At 43.8% G+C, this 7,415-nt stretch overlaps 1 protein-coding gene across 1 annotated transcript in view; it reads right to left on the minus strand.

Moving 5' to 3' along the window:
- The window catches only part of KLF12 (KLF transcription factor 12), a 1,139,352-nt gene extending 1,134,849 nt beyond the window's left edge, over positions 1-4,503 (minus strand). The window contains exon 1 of the mRNA XM_078657427.1: positions 4,331-4,503. The gene's annotated coding sequence lies outside the window, so the exon portion shown is untranslated. The remainder of the gene's footprint in view (positions 1-4,330) is intronic.
- Positions 4,504-7,415: the final 2,912 nt, after the last annotated feature.

Here is a 7,415-nt window from a genome sequence, read left to right on the forward strand (position 1 = left end):
ACAAACACTCACCCCCAGTCCACTGATCTGGGTTTAATCCATCACCGTTCTTTAGCTCACTCCGCCACCCCAGTTCAGACATGGCCATATGCAAATCAGTCTGACCCTGTGCCTCATGGGAACAGTCCAGCCCGAACTGCCAAGCCATGTATTCCCTGGACCTGAATCAAGCTTCCCAGGACCGGTTTCTGGCATTACAGCCGTCTTCAGCCGGGCTTGCTTGACTCCAGTGGCAAAGTGAGCAAGGGACTCACATCTGAGCATACCCTGCCAACTTAGGGCGAACAAAGAAAAACCAAAGGTGGTGATGGACGGAGCGTTGACAATACAAACACTCACCCCCAGTCCACTGATCTGGGTTTAATCCATCACCGTTCTTTAGCTCACTCCGCCACCCCAGTTCAGACATGGCCATATGCAAATCAGTCTGACCCTGTGCCTCATGGGAACAGTCCAGCCCGAACTGCCAAGCCATGTCTTCCCTGGACCGGAATCAAGCTTCCCAGGACCGGTTTCTGGCATTACAGCCGTCTTCAGCCGGGCTTGCTTGACACCAGTGGCAAAGTGAGCAAGGGACTCACGTCTGAGCATACCCTGCCAACTTAGGGTGAACAAAGAAAAAACTCTACATGACTCTACATCATTTAAATACACGACATTCGATGTCACTCTACTCGCTGACACTCTAGTCCACTCTTCACCATTCCACTTTACAATCCTCCACACCACTAACAATATGGCTAAAACACATTGACAAAGCCAATAGCTCTTGCATAGGCGAGACCTATTGTCTTTGCCAGTGCTTGTTACTAAGATATTAACATGGAAGCATGTTCCCAAACGATTGTATGCTGAAAATGAATAGGCGTTCCTAAATATAGTCTTAAGCAATTTATCCTGTGGGACAGGATGGATTTGAAAGAGGAAGTGTGTCTTCAGAAGTCTGAAGGACAGAGTGTCTATGGCTACAGGAAAGTTAAGAGGGTGAGTGATCCAGATTTTCGGAGCAGGGGCTAATAAATGTATGGATTTGAAGTTTATGGATCATCTCAGCTGTGCATTAGAAGCCCCCACCCCCACAAAAAAGGCGAACTTTGCACTAAGATAACTTTGTTTTTTAAATCCCATGGCCTGAGATGGGATGCAGGTTAATTGTTTTGCTGCAGGAAGCGTCTTTCATAGATAAATAGGCATTTGTGGAACAGTGCTTTCCAGGTCAACACAATGTAAATATCCTTATTTTCTCACTCACACATCAATTCACAGTATCTATGCATGTAATTGAAGAGTCCATGATTCAAAGACGCACATTTTAACAAATATCACTGCTTCTGTATAATCAAAGATTGTTTTCATATTGCCAAATTTATTAAAAAACATTACTGATTTGGACAAATATTGTTTACATGTATTGTCAAGACATTAAAATATGATTTCAAATTTATTAAAAAACATTACTGATTTGGACAAATAATGTTTACATGTATTGTCAAGACATTAAAATATGATTTCAGTTCTACGCACTTTTTTTATTTTACAGCTGAAAACAAAATATTGCTGTTACCCTATTTATTATAGGCGCATTCACATAAACAGGAAACAGCATTCGAAGCGGAAGTACCGTGTTGTCTATGTAAGAGATTTATTTGGTTGCTTATCATGAGATACAGGATTTCCTATGCTTCTGGCCTGAAACGGGTAGGGCCTTGGCAGTGACGTCACGTCTTCACCTTGAAAGGCGAACGCAGAGGTGACATTACATATCCTTAGATGGCAATGACCCAACAAGAAGTGACATCATTCGACCTTTGACCCTAGTAACATACTAGTGTGCGTTTTAAAAAAACAATCTTTATTAAATAATTGAGACTACCACACTTTAAAGCACGAGGAAATAGCCAGCTATTAAAACTAGTAGAGGTGAAAGGGATATTAACTTAATAGCAGGAGGGTAGCAAATTAGAGCAAGGGGTTAGTTAGCAAGCTGCTAGGTCATGTGCAGTGATTTCTACCCCTAACTTTCTCTAACTGCCTCTAACTAGGCTATGGATGCACAATCACAAAATCAGAATAGATTGTTGAAAATAGCAGCACTGAAGGCTCTCAGCGCTTGTAGGGATCAGGTGGTGAGGTTAGTAGTTTTGGAGGAGACCAGGCATTTTAATCACCAGTACTTGAAATCTTGTTTGCTTTTTGCTATGCTTGTTTGGAAGGAAGGTGTTCAAATGGAGCTGAGCTGTCTGTAATTGATTTCATATGTTTATTTGCTTATGGATGTATAGGTTCATCTTAAACACGTGATACCTCTGGTGTCACTCTTCTATAGTTCTCTTCCAAGCCATATCAACATCTAAATACAAACCATTAAAAAAAATAGCTTTGTTGTATTGCTGATTTAGGATTTTATTGGTGTGTAATCCTAATGCGAATTGTGATTGCCACTTCCCAGGATATGACCAATTCAGCCATTTGCAAACAACAAATTTACATAACTGGGTCAACTCAGGTTGTGTGGCCTCAAATCACACCAGCTGCAGAGGTTCTTGAAATTGGTGCGGTTGTCTCCCAACACACGTCCAAACATTGTGGATGAAGGTAAACCAAGGCCTGTACCAGCAGACACACTATATGGAACGGACACGCGAGGGAGCCTGAAGAACAATGCAAAAAAAGTTGTGACGCATAAAATAACCTAACCCTCAGTTTGTGAGTCTTAACACATTCCTATGGTCCGCCTTCTCAAGCAATGACGTCACGTCGCAGTCTTTCGAACATACACATGAGGTAAAAAGAGCACTTGTTCAAATGCGCTGTTATTAATGTGTACATTACAAGTACTCTGAGAAAAGTAACTATGCAGATCAGTGCACCTGATTACAAAGAAGTCTGAACAGTGCGGGCATTACAGGACCGCTCTCTGTTCGGCTCCATGGGGGGGGGGGGGGCGGTTGTGGAAACTGAGGGGAAGTAACTTGGCAGACGTCTGTGTCGCTGCAGCGCTACCGGCTAATTCTGTAAACAAATAAGTGTACTGCGAGCTCTTCGACGTGATTTAATGTTGCAGCGAAACATAGAGCCCCATCCTTTCAAAGACATTGTTATTCATTGAAAAAAAAATACTTCATGAACCGCAAGATGACATACCATAATCATTACGGGCACCTTAGCGGCGAGGAGCACGAAAAGGCTGTTTATCCAGATTACACATTCCTCTAGACTAATACCCTGTGCTGGGCGCAGCCAGCCTGCATCCGGAATTAAAACTCATGCCCACAGCAGCGGTATGCGTCGCCCCTGGCTGCAGGGTTACCCCTTTCCACCGGCACCGGTGTCATTTACCGCCATGTATTGTTAAGAAATAAAATGTTTAAAAAAAATTAAGCATACTATATGTCGAAGAAAAAAAACACGGGTTAAATAAAAAATTAATTAAAAAAACATAGTCGACAATGCTTGACACCTATGTAATTAATTAACTGAGACAAATATCTTAGAGGTCAACATGCAGTCTGGTCATTACAGCGCCTTCCTGTTCGATTCGATTATTGGTCCAGTGATCTCATCGGTGTTGGTCCAAATCCTAAATTTCCGGTGAGCCACATTCATATGCCAATAATTGAAAAGAGAAACCAGCGGCCAGCCCCCTGGCTACTTCAACAACTCCGTGGAACGGTGCAAGTGACAGCTACACATCATTACCAGGCGCGCGAGACGACCCAGCAGCGCTGCCGCTGCCGAGAGTGACATCTTCACCTTAACCCCTCTCATGCCGCGGCCCCCGCGCACAAAACACAGGTGACACGGCGGCATGCAGAACACTGAGTCACGTCATCTGCATTACCACGGCGGCTGCCACGTATATGTCCGAGCTAAGGCAGCAAGGCTGCCATAAACAGATATAAGCATTGGGAAGAAGCAGTTCACTTGACGAGTTTTCTATCTCCTTCTCTCCAAGAACCCCCTGCGTTTCCCTGCACAGACTTGGCAACATTTCCGCTTTTGTTCTGAGCTGCATGCAACGCTCTGCACTCCTCTCAGAAAGGAGGGCGAGCCTAGCGGCACAAAGACACGCTAGACACATTGGCTAAGTGTGACAGTCACGTCGGATACATCACAGGCATGTTACCATAAAAAGGGAAGAGGCACAGACCTGAACAGAAGCAGCAGAGCAGTGGGAAATGTGTCCTTCCCCCTTACACTGTGTCCCCGTCTCTGCCTCTCCCTCTCACACACACACTCACACACAGCCTGCTGCTGCCTCGGCTGCTCTACGCAGCGCTCAGGAAATGAATGGGAGCACAGAGGACTGTTGTACTTGCAAATGACTTACCAGCGTCACGTGATCGGCTAAATGTAGGGTGGGCCGGTGGGTGGAGGCTTCACAAGCAGGAGAGGACAATACACTCCGAGTGAATTACCAAGCTGCATCACATTACACGGGGGCCCCCCTCCTGGGGGGTGGTTCCGACCGGACACCGGGCAGCCACTGCTTCACACACAGCACGCAGGCATGCAGATGAAGGAAACGGAAATGGCTTTAACAGTGCCACAAATAAAATAAAGTGTTAAGAGTGCCTGTGCGGTATTATCCAGTTGGCTGACGACCCTCTTCAGCCGGTGATGTAGTCCGGAATGCGTCAGCTGGGCGAAGCAGGCAGCCTGTCACAGAAACACCCATTTGGAAACAGGACCCCTCCCATCCACAGGGGTGGACGTGAACGCCCACAGCAGACCCATGTAGCTGTGTCTTGATGTCAAAACGGCCCCTTGCAGCTTTAACTCAGTTACAATTCCGTCTCCTGGCTGAACTTTTCTAACCCCTCTCTACGGATGAATTGCTTTTGTGAATGTCAACTCAGCACATGGAATAAAGCGATAAACACGAGTAAATAGTCCCCAGGTGCTCCATAGGTAATCTTTCTTTGTATTTTATAGGTTCCTTTTCTTTAAGAAGGTAAAACTACATATTTTGTTATGTTTCTGAGGAATAAAGGAGAGTATCGATGAGTAAAACATTTATTCCCGACTTAACTCCATAGCAACCAAGAAAATGCTATTGACGAGAACGGCTTACCATAATAGGCACAAGATTGGCTGCATCCAGCGGTTAAAGGGTTCTGAGCGGTACTGCAGACACAAACCAGCTGCCTAAGTCTGAAACGTATGCCAGTGCTTGGTGCAGACAATTTACTGGCGGAAATATTTCTCACCCAAATGTTCCCCGTTCAAATTCGTGAGAAGGTGTGTGCTGAAAAAGTCCCACAGTTACGAGTTAGGGTAGAAGCTGGTGAGTGGTACTACTGTCTTGGCACTGCAAGCTGACAGAAAGTTCACTCCTCGCTCACTCACTCCGAGACAGCTGTCACGACAACTCCCCATCCTTCTGTGCCCCAACCCAGACGCTGAGCCAGAAGAAATGCGACTGCCGTGCTGACACAGAGAGAGGTTCGTCACATTCCTTTCACCGCCATGGCTCGGCGTGCAGGACGGCGCCGGAAGTTTTCAGACAGGCGCACATAACTTAATCATAAGGCACGCGGATACCGTTTCTTCCTCTCATTGTGATGGAGGAATGTGTGACAATGCAACAGATACTGCTCTTAAAAGGGCAGAGTATAGTATATCACCCCTCTCTTCATTGTCAGAATCAAAAAGAAAACCCAATGCCCCTTTCTAGAGGTCACTGCCTAGAAGAATGAGCCCATATTGCTATTTTGCTGTCAGTTCAATTGTTTTAGCAAACATTCACTCTAATGGGAGGGTCCTGTACCCTTATGCAGCCCCTCCATTAATTTTCATTTTTTCTTTTTATTACCTTTTTTTAAACTTTTCTATCTTTGAATTGTGAATTTTTAATTGTATTGTGATTTAATGTAATTGTATTGTGATTTAATGTAATGTTAGTTTAATCAATTTGTGAAACTTGTTAAAAACATCTGAGAATCAAAATTCTTTTTAATAGTTTTTTATCCTCTGTTAATAAAATTTGCGTTACTGATGATTATTTAGATATATTTGGTAATCTTTTCTCCGTTGTCACTTTCCCTAGAGCTTTAAGTATTGAATTGCCTAGGTTGATATATTTTCTAAGATGATGTCACATATTACATCATTCATGACATGGTCAGTGACATCACTGATGACATCACTGATGACATCTCAAATGACATCACTGATGACATCACTGATGACATCTCAAATGACATCACTGATGACATCACTGATGACATCATCCAGTGACTGTGTGTTTCTGTAAAGTTTAAATATGTTTTACATATTCAAGAATGAGTGGGTGTATAAGTGTCTGGATGAAGGATTTAGTTGGTGCGTGACTGACTGTATGAGTGAGTGATTAAATGTGTCTTACTGAATGCATGGGTTAGTGACTAAACTGTCTGAATGTGTGCATCAGTATGTCTGTTGTTGTGTAAGCTGCTGCATGTGTTGATCAGTAGCTATATGAGTGGCTATATGGGTTATTGATTGGTTGCCCAAGTATTTGTATGGGAGACTGAGTGTGTGTGTGGGCGGCTGGGAGGTGTGTGACTCTGTGCATAGATGTGTGAGCAGTTGATTCACTAGGTGTATGGGTTCAAGAGTGCATGAGGAAACAGCTGTATGGGCGGTTGACTGTGTGCATGGCTGTGTTGGTGAGTGAATGGATATCTCAGTGCTACATGTCCAAGTAAGTACATATGTAAAACACAGTGCATGTGAGAGTTGGCATATATAAATGACTATACATGAGAGCCAGTGATTGTGCGAGTGGCTGTATGGATCATTGTGTACTTGTATCAGTGATTGTATAAGAGAGTAAGTATGTGTTAGTATATGTTTGTATAATTGAGGTGTTGTCTGTGGTGAACAACCTTTACAACAAAACTTTTACAACGCACTACCATTACAACGCGGTCATTACAACGCAAACCATTACAACACATTGCGCTGAGGGGCGCTCTAGGATAGGGAATAAGGTTAATTTTCTATCCAACACCTTCCCTAGTGTCCACGGGGACTGGAGTTGGAATAGAAAATTAAACTTTTCACTATCCAGCACCTCTAAGCGCTATGCGTTGTAAAGGTTTGCGATGTAAAAACCGCGTTGTAAAGGCAGGCGTTGTAATAGCCTGCGTTGTAACGTCATACATCCGTTGTCTGTATAACTGTATAGATGAGGAAATGGGAGTGTGATTGATTCTTTGCATGACTGACAAGGTGTGTGAGTAACTCCATGGATTAGTGGCAGTGTGTGAGTGTCTGTATAGGTGTATGAGTGCATATGATAGTGTTGTATTGATGAGTGACTGTATGTATGAGTGATTGTATGGGTGAATGAGTGGATGTGTGTGTAGACCTAGGAATCAGTGAGTGCGTATGTGGTAACTGGTATTGGTGTGTCAATGGTTTCAGGAATG

Source organism: Lissotriton helveticus, chromosome 8, assembly GCF_964261635.1.
Source record: "Lissotriton helveticus chromosome 8, aLisHel1.1, whole genome shotgun sequence".
In the NCBI taxonomy this organism is placed as follows: domain Eukaryota; kingdom Metazoa; phylum Chordata; class Amphibia; order Caudata; family Salamandridae; genus Lissotriton; species Lissotriton helveticus.